Here is an 18,143-nt window from a genome sequence, read left to right on the forward strand (position 1 = left end):
AAAGCGAGAAATCACCCCCGGGGGGATGGTCACGCCGCAATCCCTTCTCCTCCATTCTCCTCTCGGGATCTTGGGCACGCATGCACATGTGCCTGGCGTGAGTTTTTTAAGCCACCGGGTCCGGGACGCGAACCGCGGTCGAATACGTGGGAGTCCAGTGACATAGCCATTACACTAACTGCTGGTTCTCCAATGATCTAGATGAAAGATCTGGTGGCTTCGACTGGAGCGATAGCAATGGAGGTAGAGGAAAGTGATTGGGTTCTGGATAAGACTGTCTGAAGGACTTGGGAGAAAGAGGAATTGAGTATACCTATAGTTTTCCTAGTGGGGATCTATCTTTCTCCCCTGACTTAAACCTCTCTACCACAAAGGTTCAAGGAAATGGTGGACCCCAAACTTTCACAATGTATGGATGACACTTGGCATAGTATTTTACAGTCTGAGGAGAAACAAAAATACTGTAAACTATTTCATCAAAAGAATCAGTCCGTACAAATTACAGTGCTTTATATTTTAAGTAGCAAGAATCAGAATCTAGTGCAATTGTCTCTCTGATCCATGATCAGAATCACCTCACTTCTCTGAGCCTCAGTTTCTTTTTCTATAAAATAGGGATGATAATTCTGGTGCTTCAATTGTGAGGTTTGTGAAGTCCATGAAAGGAGTTACTTTTTTGGATTACTTTTCATATCTTTGCCCTTAGGAAGAGGCCTGGCACATAGTAGGTTCTTAATAAATAGTCATTAAAGACTAACTGAAAAAGAATGTACTCAAAGACCTTTGGGAAAAATATATAAATATATACTAGGTTAATTATGAGTGAACTAAAGCAACTGCTGAGACAAGCAGCTTTGGGGGAGGCCTGAATTAACAGGATAATTACTTTGCTTTGACTCAGCCTGTCACTTCTAGTTGTTCATATAATGGAATAATGAGGACATCCCCTCAGAGTTTCTAGCCGCTGGTGCTCATATGCATTTTCATAAGCCAACAGCACCTGGATAACTTATATAAGAACAGCTTTGATGGGCACCCTTTTTAAAATTAAGAACTTCTTTTTTAAAAAATCAGTCTCATTAGAGAGTTTCTGTGCACCCTGAATCTGATCATTGGTGAGAGAGACAATGAAAATTTACAAGGAACACAAAGGATTCAGGGGAACTAAATCCTAACCTTGAGTCAGTGAATTAATACATGAAAGCACTTAAAATAGCACCTGCTATAGCAAATGTTCAGAAGCACCAGTCATTCTTGTAAGTATCTGTAAATTCACCGTCTCTCCCTCCTTCCCATCCGCCTTCCCTTTTCCCTCCCAACCTCCCTTCTTTTCTTCCTTTCTTCCATCCCCTCTTCTTCTTTGTTAACTTTCATTCCTTTCATGTTTTCTGACACATGTTTTGTGACAAGTCTATGGTACATATAGGGGATAAGATAAATGAGACATTGCTTTTGCTTCTGATATATTCACATGAGGCCAATTAGAAAGCAATATGGAGGGGCTAGCAGGTGGTGTAGCGGTTAAGACGCTGGACTCCCACATGGCCAACCACGGTTTGAGTCCTGGACCCGTTGGCTTGAAACTCACACTGGGCACATGTGCATGTGTTCCCCAAATCCCTAGAGGACAATGGAGGAGAAGGAATTGTGGTGTGACCATCCTCCCTGGGAGGGTAGTTTTTTGCTTTCTGACTCTCTGGTTTCTCTGGCAAACACATGTGTCGTATAATAAAAATCTCTCTCAAAAAAAGAAAAAAATATGGAAGTGGCATCAATTCAACCCCATCCTTTTCCTGACATCATATTTTTGTAAAATAAAAGCACAATAAATGTCCTTAAGTCCCCAGGATTTTGAGATCTCCTTTCTTTTCAGATCATAATAACTCAGTTCTAGCCTCCATCACATGTACTGCAGGAGACCCAATGTCCCATCCTAAGCTTCCTGAGGACTTCTGTTGACCACTTCTTACTCCAGTTTTGTTCCTGCTCTTTTTTGGGTCATTTTTGTCTGCACTTTCTCTGTGCTCTCTCTGAATGGATTTACCACAAGTAACCCCAAAGCACCTCCAACTCCAGGTTATCATGGGCACGATATTTTTACTGTGTGTTTTATGTGGATAATGGGAGATGGGGTATGTAATTTAAAGGTAGATCAGGAAAACTTTCTATGCAGTATCGTACTTAGTATTCCTTAAAATGTAACCATTTCCCTTAATTCTTCCATTAGAGATATTCCTCCATTTGGACTTTGACTTTTTAATCTTTAAATGGGTCTCTCTTTTACTCCTTATCATTTCCTCTCTTCCTGGTCCTTCTAGAAACTGGCGGGTGCGCAGGGTAATGGTAATAAGGCTGTGGAGAAGTCCAGGTGACCAATGATTGGTTTGGCCCATTATGAACAGAGAAGTGGGTGGATAGAGTCAGAATTTAAAAAATGTTTTGTTCTTTACATTTAATTATCATGTGTCTTCATGGCATACAATATGGTTTTTCAAAGCATGCATGCGGTGTGTGATTCAGAATTTTTCTCAAAGTCAAATTGATAGGTTTGCTGATGATTGAATGTGGGGTTCTAGAGAAAGAAAGAAGGTCAAAGATGACTCCAAGACTTTTGGCCTGAGCAACAGGAAGAATAGAATTAATAAAAGTAATTTGTGTTCAGTGCAGAACATATGGGAAAGGTCTAAAATATAAGTAAGAAAACAATAATTACCCCCTATTTCTATAACCTAAAAAAATTTTGTTAAACTGTTAACATTTTGGTATATTTCTATCTGGTCTTTCTTTTTTTTTTTTTTTCTTCTTTGTTGTTTTAAGATTTTATACACACACACACACACAAACACACACACATATGTATACACACATAAAATATACAGATACACATTTCTTTTTCCTACTTTGAAAAAAATACTTAACATAATAAAAATAGGCCTGAGTTATTGATACCCAACATTTTTCTGTTAGTGGGCAATATAATACAGAAACCTTTCCTGTAGTATTATTTTGTAAGATTCTGAGTATTTCCCTATGTCATTAAAAGTCTCGGAAAAAATAACTTTTAGTAGATATATGTCACAGATATTGCTGTGTAATGCCTTTAGTAATTTCTCTATTGCTGGACACCTGGGTACTTTCCATTTTTGAGCCATCAAAAATAATGTCACAATTTTGTACATAAATATTTATGCGTGTCTCTGATGATTTCCTCACGAGAAATTGCTAAATGTGAAATAACCAGTTTAACATTTGTAAAAGAGAAAAAAATGACTTCTTGATTATTGACCATTTTTCAGCATTATACCTAACACATGGCAGTGATAAGCTAAGAGTTTAAGGTCACCAACAGTGAACATTTAAGCACTCACTTTTTTAGCTTCTCACCAGGCTTTTAAAACCTGTGCCTGCCTCTCTTCCAATTTGATTAGATTAAAATGGCTAACTATCATTAATCTGTGCTAATGAACATGAAGAACATTTGAAAGTCACGCATAAACTGATTATGAAATCTCATACTATTCAGTGCCCTTTATTTCATAAGAAAAAAGCGTCCTTTTCTACCATCCTCATGCCAATCTCTTTTACTCTTTGCTCTCTCTTTGGCAGGGCATTGTCATAGGCCTAATATTAGACATTTCTGAACATAAGAGCCAAACCTATAAATAATGAGCATTTTCCTGAATTTAGAGCTTCAACTGCTAAGTGAGGATACCACTTAGGATAGTGATACAAAAACTCAGCAAAATAGTTGGGCAATCTAGATGTGCAGACACAGAAAAGTATGAAGACAAAGTCAGATCTCTGGCTGTGAGGTAGTTCTAGGCTTGTATAGTCGCTGATCCATTGCTTGGTCTTAGTTCTGGTTTTGTAGTGGTAGAGTGAGTGTGGTTCATTTGTTACTATTTGTATTCCATTTTGGGTCCCCTTCCTTTCTGCATACACTTATCTTAGTTAATGTCCTTTCTTTCCTTAAATTTCCACATGGAAACATTACATCGACTCTTTAACAGTCAGGGCTATGCTAAAGGTATCCCCCTCAACCCTCCCACTGCATTCTCCTTTCCCCATTCTTTCCACACGCTTCCTGCTCACCCTGGGAGATAACAAGCTTATTAATTTCTAGATTTTTTCTTCTTACATTTCTTTTGCACAGATGAACAGAAATACATTCATTTTTTTTTTCTAAAAACTTTGCTTGAGGGTGTGTGCTTACTAGAACGAGAAAGAGAGAAAGTGAGAAAACATTCCCTATGGGGAATGGTCATGCCATAATCGCTTCTCTACCATTTTTCTCTCTTTTCAGAATTGTTGGGTATGTACACACACACATGTCTGAACCATGTGGTTGGCCATGTGGGGTCTAGCTACTTTAACCACCAACCCTTTGGCTGGTTCAGTTTTTTAAAAAAAATTTTTATATGTAACTTTCATTCTTCCTTAAAGGATAGCATATTATATAGACTCTTTTGCATATTGCCTTTTTAAGTTGGCAACTTCTATATCCTGGAGATCACTCCTGATCAATTCATAGAAATCTTTTTCATTCTTTTTTACACCAGCATAATACTTTGTTGTATGTCTAAACTGGAACAATTTTAAGACTCATATCACTTGTCTCACTTTTCTCAGGGATAGTAGTCTTAAATTCTATTATCCAATGTTTAAAAGCCATCTTTTGTTCAGTTTCCCAGTTGTTTAAGGTAAGAATATAAAGGCAATTCCTGTTACTCACAGTTAGAAGGGGAAGTTGGCTCAACATTCATCTAAGATTTCCAGACAAAGAGGAGAAATAATGAAAGATTAGCAAAGAGGTAGTGAAGATTTTAAAGCTGAATAGACACATAGACACATGTTCTTAAATTGAAAAGGCCCAGAGAATTTCAAACAGAATGCATTAAAAAAACCCCAAAAAACAAAAACAAAAGCAAAACAAAAAACAGCCCACCTGTTGAAAATTCTTAATTTTTAAAATTTAATTATCATAATCTTGTTGATATTACATTGAACTCCATATATCTTTACAGTTTATTACATTTCTTTTTCTAGAAGGAACACCTTGCATACCAGTCAAGACAAAGACATTACTATACACATCATCATCATCAAATAACTTTTCATCATTTTTTTCCAGAGTATTATTATTCTCATTATTTTTTAAACATTCAATCTCTATATATCATTTTGCTTGTAAAAAGAATTTATTCAACATAAAATACTTGTCAGACCAGTCCAGTTGAGAATACTATACATGTTATCATCAACAGGTAATAAATCATTTCTGGAAAATTTTTAATTCTAAGACTAAAGAAGAGAAAAAGTAAAAGAAAAGGGGGAGTTTTTTTTTTTGTTTGTTAATACAAAAGAATGAGAAGCTGAGTAGCAACATCCTTTCATTGGTATGAGATCACTGGAAAAGTCACGACACGACATATTTTTCTCTGTAAAAATTCAAATGCCTGAAAGAATTCAAAAGACCAAATGCCTAAAAGAATGTAATTTGGAACCTAGAATTTTATAAGCAGGCAAATTAAAATATGAGTGTGCTATGGTTTGAATGTGTACTTCCAAAGTTTATGTGTTGAAAACTTAACTGCCATTGTAACAGTATTAAGAGGATGGAAACAATCTAAACACAGTGTTAAGAGGTGGGGCCTTTGGGAGGTGGTTAGGATTAGATAAAATCATCATTGTGAGGCTGCCATGATTGAATACTGGTGGCTTTATAAGAAGAGGAAGAGACCAGAGCTGATACAGACGAACATAAGCTTCTGCTCTTTTACTATGTGATGCCTTGCACTCCATTAGGACTCTGCAGAGAGTTCCCATCAACAAGAAGACCCTCACCAGAGGCAGTCTCTTGCTTTTAGAACTCTTAAACCATAAGCTGAATAAACCTCTAATCCTTATAAGTCACTCGGACTCAGGAATTTCTGTTATCAACATAGCAGACTAAAACAGTGTGGTAGTAAAATTTTCAAAGATTTTTGAATAGTCTAATAACAAATTTGAAAATAAAGTTGAAATAGCTAATTTTCTTTGTAAAAAGTAGATTACCAAAATTGACTCAAGAAGATAGAGAAAAAGTGAATAGACCTGTTTTTACAGAATAAATAATTTTTTTTTCCCAAATGATACCTATTTAAAAGGCACTAGACCCAAAAGTATCTATAGAAGTTTTATTGAAATTCAAGGAACAGATGACAAAAATATGGGAACTATTCAAACTCATTCCAAGAGGCTATTAGATCTTGCTATCAGAGCCAGAGGAAGATAGTATAACAAAGATAGTTGAGTCAGGAGACAGAAAGCTTGTCAGTTGTTAAAAAAAAAAAAGATAAAATAGTGGAAAGAATGATCACTAGATGTAAAGTTGTTACCCAACTGTAAGGATAAAAGGAGATCTTGTAAGTTATCACAACTAGAGCAGCTGCAGAAAGCAGCTTCCACCACAGGGTGTAAAAGAATAAAAAGAAGAAGTTGGATTTATTAATACATATAAGTGGAAGATGGGACCCATGAATTCAAATTCAGATCTCTCGGGAGTATGACTGTGTTGCCTGTAGTGGTGTCTCTGAGGGGAAGAGGGTTGATGAAGTTGGCTCTGCAAGTGTTGAAAAAACACAAACTGGATTCAATTGTTGCTATGGAAAATGCTGCTGTGTGGGAGCAGGAACATTGCTGGGCTATTGTATAGGGAAAGGAAGCAGGCAGAAGGATCATAACAAGCTGTCAGGAAGAAGCAAATCCTTTCTTCCTCTTTTAGCCTTGCAGTCTCCTTTGTTAGTCAGAATGAATTAGAAGCCAGCTGGCAAAGCAGAAATGTGGTTTGCTGAGTTCCAGCTCTAGCATCACACATTAATGAACAGGAGGGTGGGCTTGGAGCTGAGAGACAATAACTTAACAATTAGCACAGAGAGTACAAACACAAAGGAAAAATTTATGCCCATTCTATTTATGAATGGATGAAAAAAATCTTAAATAAAACTCTAACATAAAAATGGAAACTTTTGCTTGAAGAAAAAAGCAGTATATACTAAGAAATGTGTGTAAATGATTGGGAATAATGCTTTTCCAACAAAGTTAATAGACATTTAACATCAATAACATTTTGCAATATTGAAAATGACCTATAAGTATGTTGATTTCGAACTTTTAGTTATGTATTAGCAATGTACCATGAGCCAGGCACTATGCTAGCTTTTTGCAGACATGACTAAGTTCTTAGAACAACCCTATGAAATTGATATTTTTATCCTTATCTGGAAGATGGAAAACTGAAACCCAGTAAGTATAAGAAACTTGACTAATTTCTCACAGTTTCTAAGTGGTGGGGCCAAAATTCAATACCAACTCTGACTTCGGATCACTTTCCCATGCTCCTTTCTCTTCCTTCTGCTAAATTAGTTTACCTTGAACATTTCTAGAATTGCACTTTTATCTCACATAAAGTATCCGCTGACCTCATCTTTTACGCTGTGATCCAGCAGAGTATTATGCCCTTAACCCACCAATAGTATAACGAAAGAATAAGTGCATTATTTGAATAGTGTAATGTCAGTAAGTCTACAAATATTTACTCTATGTGAAGGGAGAGGGATAACATATCTCATCCATTCACAATTAAACACTTGGCAAAAACAGTAGCTAGCAGAGAATTTTGAAGTTGGCCAGTTCACTAATTTGGTGTGTGGTGGTGTCAGAATTATTCATCGGTTTAGCTTCAAGCTGACAAGCAATTATTTTTCCAGGGCCAAGTGAATTTCATGACCCAAACCCATAGGAAACTCTTAAACATGAAATCTGAAGATATTCACTTTATCTAACAATGGATGGCTCCAAATTAATTCTTGATTTAAAAAAAAAAGAAGATCCCAGGAGTTTTAATATCTCTGTTTACTTAAAGCTATGACTCCTGTTTTTTAATTGTTATTATTTTTAAATCTTTGGCCAAATATTTGCACAGATGTATAACTGTATAATTTCAAAGTGCTAAATTGATAATTTTGAGTTATAGTCTTTTTAAAAGTCTTTGTTTTTTATACCAGTTTTAGTTTCCCATGTACCCCCTACCCCAACATGCATAGCTTCTTCCATTATTAACATCTCTCATTAGAGTGGTCCATTTGTTACAGTCAATACATCCACATTGACACATCATCATCACCCAAAGTCCATAGTCTACTTTCAGGTTCACTCTTGCTGGAGTATATTCTATGAGTCTGGACACGTGCATAATATGATTCTGCCATTATAGTATCTTACACCTTATCTTCAGAGTTACATTCTTGAAAATTTTCGTCTTTGTGTTCCTGCTACATTAGGAATACTGTTAACTTCAAATGATATGGTATTGTTAATGCCTCTGGTTAGTCCTTTCTTTTCTTTTTTTAAAATAATTTTATTTATTTATTAATTTAAATGATAATACATTTAATCACTATACATAATTTAGATTGTAAAGAGACTTTATGCAGCATGACACACACCTCAATCCAGTCCAGTTGAGAACATATACACATGTCCTCATCATCAACAAATAATAAAACATATTCGTATCCCGCAAATGCCTTACCTCTCTATTTCTTTATTTTCTTTTACTAGTTTGTTAGAGGGCTGGAGAGAGAGAGAGAGAGAGAGAGAGAGAGAGAGAGAGAGAGAGAAAGAAATCAACCTCCAAAGGAGGATGACCATGCCACAATCCCACCTCCTCCATTCTCCTCTCAGGATTCTGGGCACACATGTGTGCGTGCAGGGAATGTTTTTGTTTTTATTTTTTAAGCTGCCAATCCAGGACTCAAATAGTGAGGTTGGCTATGTGGGGTCCAGATGACTTCACTCCTATACCATCTACTGGCCCTGGGATAGTCCTTTTAATAACCCTTGGTAGATTCCCTTCTTTATCTATTCTTTTAACATTGGCCTAATTTTCCTTGTCTAAGGCCTTCTCTGCCAGACTGACCTACTCCTATGGCTCCAATTACCAAGGATGTGCAGAAGCCATCTTGTGTTATTTAGGGGATCTTTGGCTGCAAAGGTCGGCATCCCCAATAATGGCTCATCAATGATGATGTTGAGGTATCCCATTGGCTCGGGATCTCACATATATTGTCAAGTACCCAGGCTCTTAGGCTCTTTCCACCTCTCAGTTCTGCTATTCACAGAGATGTCTCATTTAAAGATGGCAACTGAAGCTTCAAGCCTTGGGTTCTCAAATAACATATTTTAAAAACTTTATTATTTTAATTTAATTTAGTTTATTTATTATTATTTATTTCTTCCATTTGAGAGAGGAGAGAAGGGGACACGACACCCCCAACAGTGCCTTTGCACTGTGATTGCCTGCCAGCCTCAGATAGCCAGGATTACAGGCACACTACAAGCACGTTCAGCATGTACAGATAGATCTCCAGATGAGAATCTGGGTCCTTCCCATATGATCTCAGCTTTGCTTTACCACTGCACCTTCACGGCTGGCCTCATACAGCAGATTTAGAGAGGAGAAAGTGGGTTTTGAAGGTAGAAGGAAGCTATCTTCTCACGCTGCTCTCTGTTTTATTAGAGAGGAAAGTCTTAGAAGTTCTCCAGTAGACCTCTTTGCTTTGGGAATGTATCATATATGCAGCCTCAACCCATCAGTGACAAAGAGAAATGAAGTTATTGTGGTTGGCTTAACCAATTTTTATTAATCACATGAGCTGAGTTAATCACTGCCTGAACTAAATTGGGATTCTGTCAGTAAAGGATGTGGGAGAAATGGTCATTGAATGGTCAGCCAGGACTGTTAATTATAGCACTTAGAAATCAATGTCTCAGATCTATTTCATTAACTTTAAATCTACTTATATAAATGCCTACAAAATATTTCAGACCTCTTAGATTCCATGACTTTTCATCTTCTCCGACAATTCTCCGACTGAATCCTGGGGTCCTAACCTACCACACACACAAACCTCCTTCTTCTGCTTTAATGAAGTAAATGGCATTGCCATTTATTCACTTGTCCAAAACAGAAATCTGGGTGTAATTCGTAGCATCATCTTTCCCTTAACTTTCACATTTAGTCATTAACTATTCCTATCCAAGGTGTTTTCTAAACATAATTCAAATATTTTTACATTTCTTTATCTTCTCTTTATGACAGCAAGTCAATTCACCAAAAATTAGTTCACCAATTTGACATTCCAATGAACCAATCATTTATATAATATTTGTAAAATTTACTGATTATACTTTTATCTATCTATTTATTTATTTAGTAGAGGTTTTGCCTTAGGTGCATGTGCTTGCCAGAGAGAGACAGAGACAGAGAGATGGAAAGTGAGAAATCATCCCCCCCCAGGGAGGATGGCCATGTTCTCTATTCTCTTCCTGGAATCTTGGGCACACATGCTCATGCACCTGGCATGAGTTTCAAGGCACCAGGACTGGGACTCAAACTACAGTTGGCCATTTGGGAGTCTAGCAACATAACTGCTACACCATCTGCTGGCCCCAGTTTTACATCTTTAATAGAACTGTTTACCAGTTTTAATAAAATTTTTGAATTTTAGTTATTGATAAATAATATTAAAAAAGTGTAAGCACTTTCCCTCAGTTTGAGATCCCTAGGAAGAGAGTGTGAAGTCAAACTAACATATGTCATTGCATGCTAGAGAGAGAGATGCACTTCTACAGAAGAAAGAGAGAGGGCAAAGGGAGTAGGAAAGGGGAGAGAGCAATACAAGTTGGTATGTTGCCAAACTTAGGCACATCAGCTACTGAAAGCATTGCTAACCAATGTGGAACATCTCCTGCAATGTCATGTGGAGTTACTGACCCTCAGAACAGTCTGCTGTGGAAGAAAACCAAAGATTAGAAATGCATCTACAAGCTCGTGTCCATCTTGTGCCTCATTGGTGCAAGTCTGTCCTTCAGGGCATCGAGGCTCCCTTATTTGCTGGGTATATGAGGGGACTTGAAAGCATTTGCGGAAAGATGCAAAGTACAAGTTATTTTGGTGCAAAAAATTTTTAAATTGTATGCATAGTTTTATTTGTAATATGCATTTTCATGAGCTTCTTGAAGACTTGTTATATCAACAGCCCCTTTGGGCGACCACTGGTTGGGAAAACCAGACACGGCTGCTGGCAGCTCCATGCCTAAGCCCAGTCCTCAGCCCTGAGGAGCATGAGAAAATCAGAGGTGTTAGGATGTCAGGGGATGGTGGCAGCAGCTGGGAAGTGAGCCATCTCTGGGATTGCTCCACATGGAAGAAGGCAAGTGGCCAATGCTGGAGTATGTGAAGGAGGAGCAGACCTGGGGTGGTTCATAAACTGGGTTCAGTATCTAGATGAAGACCCATACGTTGCATGATTAATTAAAAAAAAAAGATCCTAGAAGCACTTAAAATTTGACACAAAATAAAAACACATATGATAGAATTTTTTCAGGTATTTATTATTTTGGGGGGACAATTTGAATCTCTTTTTTTAAAATTTGAATACTTTTTTTTGTGTGTACGGTGTATGATTTTTGTTCCACCAATCTCTCACATGCTGTAGAAGCCATGACTTGGTATTCTTAGGGTTAAAATTTTTAAATTTATATTTATTTCCCCAATACAATCTGCATTTGAAAAAACAAAACTTTAAAATCACTGGATTAAAATATAGGGAGATATTTTCATGATTTAATATAGGGAGTAAGCCTTAGTCAGAAGACAAATGCACAATTCATAGAAAGAATAGACATTGTACAGTTTAAATTCTATGTAGTAAAGTTAAAAGACAGCACATAGACTGTGAGAAAATATTTGCAATGAATGTAACTAAAAAGGTTTATGATCCCTAAATTGTAAAGGATAGTTACAAATGAACAAAATAGCCAAACAACCCAATAGTAAAATAGAGAATATAAAGAGACCAAGCATAGTAGGAAAACTGAATGGCAAACAAACTAACCAGCAATCAAATTAAAATGATGATGAGGTATCATCACTTATCCATCATACTGGCAAAAAGTGAAAACCTGACAATATCGTGAGCTAGTGAAGAGATAGAGAAATGAGAGTATAAACTAGCAGAGCCAGTCTAGAGAGCAACTGAGTAAAGTCTATTCAAGTTTAAAATATGGGTACTTTGTAATGCTGCAAATTCATTTCTAGGCACACATCCTAGACAACATTTGAACCTGTGCACCTAGAGTTAGATGTAAGATTTCAATGCAGCCTTGATTGAAATGATGAAAACAATATTCTTCAATAAGAGAATGACTGCACCGTGGAAGAATTATAAAATAGAATTAAAACGAATGAACTACAACCTAATGTTGAATGTAAAGGTGTGTTGCAGAATGACATCCATACAGTTTATTTATCTTAAATAAATAAATGTTTTGAAAAACCACAAAAGAGAATGATATATAAATGATTCGTGGTTAGGAATATAGAAAAGTGTAAAACTGTGTGTCGGAATAACCCACAAATCTAGTGACAGTGATTATCTTTAGGAAAGAAGGGTTAGAGAATATGGTCAGGAAGGGAATGGAACAGGGATTCCAAGTACATGTAAGGTTTTATTTCTTTGAAGTAAAGGATTGTACCAAATTTGACAAAGCCTTAAGTTTGAGTTTGCTCAGTTATTGATTTCTTAGGATTTAAAAAATATTCTTTGTTTTCCTGAACATTTGATGATTTCACACTTAAAACCATTACAATCTGAGAAAAATAAGAATTATAGCCTTAATAAAATTTAAGCAGGCATTTGAAATTGAACTTAAAGTTAAATTTAGAAGCTTGCAAGGTTAATTGGAATTAGTTGGGAAAGATACTTTTGTGTCTATCATATGAAAATAATTTATTTCTGACCAAAAAAAAAAAATGGAGGGCTGATGATATGGTAAGAGTCTACATGAAAGGGGAAAATAAAAAAAGAGAAATGAGCAGAACTCTCTCTCTAATGGATAATCTGATTAGAATGCTTGTCAGATTTCTGTCGATATTTGCCAGTATCTGTGGAAAGAGGTATATTAGTTAGGAGACAGTGTTAGTAGCTGTCACCAAGAACCAAAATTAAAGTAGCTAAAACAAGGGGAAAGTGAGACTCAGACGGTGGTTTGCAACATTCTACGAGGCTGACCCCAATGGGAAGGATCTGGTTTTACACCGTGAAACCTACCTGAATACGCCAAGTGTAGACATGCCTGTGACGTAGCGATGGCGGATCCTAGGATGGGGGTTTGGGTCATGACGTGAGGACCTGGCTGAGGGTGCCTGCCTCTCATCTGTCTTTCTGTCTCTCTTGCTCGTACAAGAAAGGAATTAAAACAAAAACCAAACAAATTAGGGAAAAGTCAGTTATACTCTGAGTATATGTGATCCAGGACTGAACCGGCAACTTCACAGTAACAGGGACCCAGGCTTCTTCTGTCTTATTGCTCTGTCACTCTCAAAACAAAATGTTCTTTCATGGCGCAAGGAGGCTGCTCTGGCTTTCACCATCAAGCTTACATTTCACGCAATAGGAAGGAGGTAAGAAGAAAGAGGAAACTAGCAAGCGGCTCACATCAGTTCTGCTCAATTCCACGGTGACACCTAGCTGCCAGGGAGGCTGAGAAAGATAGTTTTTATTCTGAGTGTTCAACTATCCAGCTGCATTCAATAGTTAGAAGTGAATAAAGGGGGAATGGGTCCTGGGAAACAATGAAAAATATCTGCTCAGGTGGTGAAAATAAATTTTAACTTGTTTAAAAAGTAAGTTTGAGGTGCCAGCATTTGGTGTGGTGGTGAAGGCGCTGGACTCTCACGTGGTCAACTGTAGTTTGAGTCTCGGACCCTATGGCTTGAAAATCATGCTTGGTGCATATTTGCGTGTGCCCAAAATCTCAAGAGGAGGATGGAGGAGAGGGCCATTCCCCCTGAGAGGTGGTTTCTCACTTTCCTTCTTCCCATTTCTGTATTTCTTTCTCTACAAGTACACGTGTCCTATGGCAAAGAATATTAAAATTAAAAAAAAAAACAACACTAAATTTGAGATTCTTCTTAAGGAAGAAAGTGTCTGAGGAAATATCTTTGTGAGTCGTTTAGGTGAGAAAAATATAAGCTGCTGGGCAAACCCTGGAAAGAGAAGGCTGTACAGGAGTCTGGGTGTTTCTCTGTGTGAGTAAATGAAGACTTCTGGATTTATTTTCCCGACAAAGAAGAGAAGGAGAGGTGCCAAATTACTTGGCAGAAGTCTGGACTTCCCAGACTTTTTCTAAAAGTCTGCCATAGGGAGAAAGGCTCTGAGAGGTTGGGTGTCACATATGGCAGTGTGTGGAAATCCAGACACGGGGCTGAGTGTCAAGTGAGAGCCGTGATTGTGCATGACAGGGAGAGCACCTGAGAAAGTGAACAGTTTCCAGACGGAAGCTCTCGGAACCACTCCTCAGCCTCACGCTGATGTGTTGCCTTGAAGTCTAATTTTGGAAAAGTTATTTCCCCAGAGACTTCTAATTTTCATAGTGAATGAACTTCCACTGACTCCTTTCACCACCCCTCTAGCTATGCCCAAGTCCCCGGAAGAACACAATCCAGGTTCCAGCTGTGGGTCTTGCTAAACTCAGTCTGATCTTGGAGAAGTCCATCCATCTCTCTCTGCCTAAGATTTCCCAATCCCCAAAGAGAAAGTACAACACCAAGTCTCCACTCCAGAATGCTGTATTTAATTTTCTGTTAATATTTTTTGATAGTTCTGGTGAAAATGGCTGAGAACAGTCGTCTCTTCAATGCTGGGCATGGCTTTGGATGGTCTATACAAACTGATTCAGATTTTAAGAACGAATCGTTTTGACTTAAGGTCAAAATTATATTGAAATTTTATTTTACAAGTTCTTTGTATGCCAGCTAAATGACAGTTATTTATTTGCTCACTCGTTCACTGTGGTTAAGTACCACAGAAGATAATACCATGTGTCGGATGTGGTTTTTGTCCTCATTGTAGCTTTTCGTTCATTGATTGGTTCACTCAGTGATTCAATACATGTACTTATTTCTGTCTGCACTAGGCTAGGAACAGGGCATAAATGACCAATAAATTTGCTGTGAGCCCCCATGGAGTTTAGTATGGATGAGGCAGACATAGAAATGAGCAATTACAAGAATACGTGTGCATGTTATACAGGAGAAAGGCTTGAAGTGCTGCATTTACTGATAGCAAACACACCACATTTAAAGCCAGTCATGTGTGGGATCCTTAAGATAAACAAACAAACAAACAAACAAACACAGGGAAAAAATCTGCAGACTGGGAGAGCCCTCCCTGTTTTCAAAGCATCTGTTCTTTCTCTGGTATTGTTTATAGAACAGAGCCTGAGAAAATCTTCCCTGTTAACGAGCCAGAATTTAGTTTATAATTAGACAAGAAGGCTCAACAACCAGGGGTGATGAAATATGGCTGAGAATCTGAGAGAGGACTCAGAGGAAAAACATTAAAATTAATTTAAAGGTTGAGGTTTTAAAAATGCCTGTTTATTTTCTTTTTTTAATTTTTTTTTTTTTTGGAGAGGTTTTTTCGCTATAGGGCGTATGCGCTCGCCAGACAGACAGAGAGAGACATAGAGACAGAAAGCGAGAAATCACCCCCCAGGGGGGATGGTCACGCCGCAATCCCTTCTACTCCATTCTCCTCTCGGGATCTTGGGCACGCACGCACACGCGCCCGGCCTGAGTTTTAAGCCACCGGGTCCGGGACGTGAACCGCGGTCGACTACGTGGGAGTCCAGCGACATAGCCATTACACTAACTGCTGGTTCCCAATGCCTGTTTATTTTCTATGGAAACCAAGTTCAGCCCATTTTAGAGACTGGTATTGACAGAATTATTTGGTGTAAGTTTGCCTGTTTTGATACAAATAGTAATAAACGCTTTGTGTCAGGCAGTGCTAGGGGCTTTATATATGTGATCTTTTTTAATCTTCATAAGCATCTTGTGTGGACATTTTTAGCCTCATTTTATAGGTAGAAAACTGAGGCTTAGAATGCAGAATTTGTCCATTTATATTGCAATTGGGGGCAGAACTAAGATTTGAAGCCAGAGTCTATGAGATTCAAAGTCTTGTGTGCTTAGTACCTATGGTACAGTCTGTCCCAGTTGCTATTATTTACAGTGAAATTATTTTAGTTTATTATTTACATTTATGCTGTCCCAATTATATAAATACATTACAATGAAAATGTAACAGAAAAGTAATTAAGATAAAAAAGAAACCAAAAGCCCTTTGAGCTATAAACAAGATAAGCAAGTTACTCATTTTTTTCATAAATGTTTGTTGAATGAATAAATGAATCAATGAAATTAAAATAGAGAGTGTAAACTTGGAAGGTCCTAGAAGGTAGAGCAAAAAGAAGCATAATGAGTTATATATCTAGCATGAGAAAGCGTGTGAGCTTAATGAAACAATTTATTGTGGTTTTAATAGTGGGAGAAATACACATGAGGCTGTCTTCAACTACAGTATTTAAGAAGAAACAAATTATCTATATATGAGTCCCTTTTCTAATGATCTTTTAAAAACAGATGGTGGGACCAGCAGATGGTGTAGTGGTTAAGGTGCTGACTCCCACATGCTGACTATGGTTTGAGTCCAAACCTGGTGGCTTGAAACTCACACCAGATGTGTGCATGCCCAAAATAAGAGAATGGACGAGAAGGGATTGTGGTGTAGCCACTCCTCTTGAGGAGGGGATTGTTAATTTCTTGCTTTCTGTCTGTCTGTCTCTCTGGAGAGTGCCTGAACCCCACAGCAAAACTCTCACAAAATAAGTAATAAAAAACAGATGGCAAATCCTTATGAAACATTTCTATAAAGATCTAAGCTAATATCATACAATAGTTGGGGTAGGAGATTACAGATTTATAAGTACAGATCTGATAGAAAATAGAGACTCTATAGCCCTGAAAACTGATGGGGCTTGAGGCCAGCAGGTGGTGTGGTGTTTAAGGGCACTGGACTCCCACATGGCCGACCGCAGTTTGAGTCCTGGACCTTGGGACTTGCTTTCTCTCTCTCTCTCTCTCTCTCTCTCCCTTTCCCTCTCTGGTCAAATTAAAATAGATGAATAAAATAATTCTTTAAAAACAAAACATAACAAAAACTGATGGGACCAGCTGTAAGAGACTCGGTGGATCAGTGCTGAATGACCAGAGTCCAGTCCTACTCCCCTTTCACTTGCTTTTTGCCCTCTTCTTGCACCCGCTCATCTTATGTTTGTTGAACAGCTAGGCTGTGTATGATACCTGAGGGCAGACTCAAGGTCAGACATCAAGACCTGTAAGAATGGCCCTTGCATGTAAGGAGCTTGTGTTCTTTCTGCTGCATATAGAGAAAGAAATATTCCTGCCTTCTCACAACCGAAGTACTGCTAAGGGTCTCCTTCTAGGAATGTAGACAAGAGAATGAGATGGGATCTACTCAACTATGCAATTAGTAGATGCCTTTGGGGGATATAGCAAGTAGGATCATTGTAAAACTGGGGCCCATTGCAGGAGAAGGGGCACTTCTTGTGTGTGTTGTGAGTTTTTATGTCTAGATAGAGAGAATAGCCATATTCTCATGTCTAGCAGACACTGCCAGATCCCACTACTTTTAGTGAAGGAAAAGCCCTCTGCCCAGAGTTTTCCATGAACAAAGAAAAAATGTAGTATTGGAAGACTGATGGGCCTTGGTTCAAACCCCACTATTACAACTTTCTAGCCCTTGGCTTTAGACAAGCCCCTTCACCAGTTTCTGCTTCTTTAGCTGTAGAGAAGAAAATACCATCTACTTTGGAAAATTTGTAGAAGAAACTTATGTTTGTATTGAAAAAATTGCATTAAAAAAATGGCAGGTCAGTACATGACAAGGACTTAAAAAATTGGCAAACAGGTAGAATTACAGTATGGCTTTATTTTGGTGCAATAAAATCCATGCATAGTTTTTTCATAATATGCATATTTCCTGAACATTTTAAAATCCCTTGTATGATTATCTAATTTTTTTGGATTCCTCTATTTGCAGACATGGGAGTTTAAGATTGATCTCAATTGTCTTCTGTTGTTTTTCTTTTTCTTTCTTCCTTTCTTTCTTTCTTTTTCTTTTTCTTTTTTTTTTTTTTTTTTTTTTTTATGTTTTTTCTCTTAGGGTTTGGTG

At 37.6% G+C, this 18,143-nt stretch overlaps 1 pseudogene; it reads left to right on the forward strand.

Annotated features, from left to right (window-relative positions):
• Positions 1-11,039: 11,039 nt before the first annotated feature.
• LOC102483143 (proteasome subunit alpha type-3-like) overlaps positions 11,040-18,143 on the forward strand; it is a 14,351-nt pseudogene continuing 7,247 nt past the window's right edge.

Source organism: Tupaia chinensis, unplaced genomic scaffold (genome assembly GCF_000334495.1).
Source record: "Tupaia chinensis unplaced genomic scaffold, TupChi_1.0 Scaffold000054_1, whole genome shotgun sequence".
NCBI classification, from domain to species: domain Eukaryota; kingdom Metazoa; phylum Chordata; class Mammalia; order Scandentia; family Tupaiidae; genus Tupaia; species Tupaia belangeri.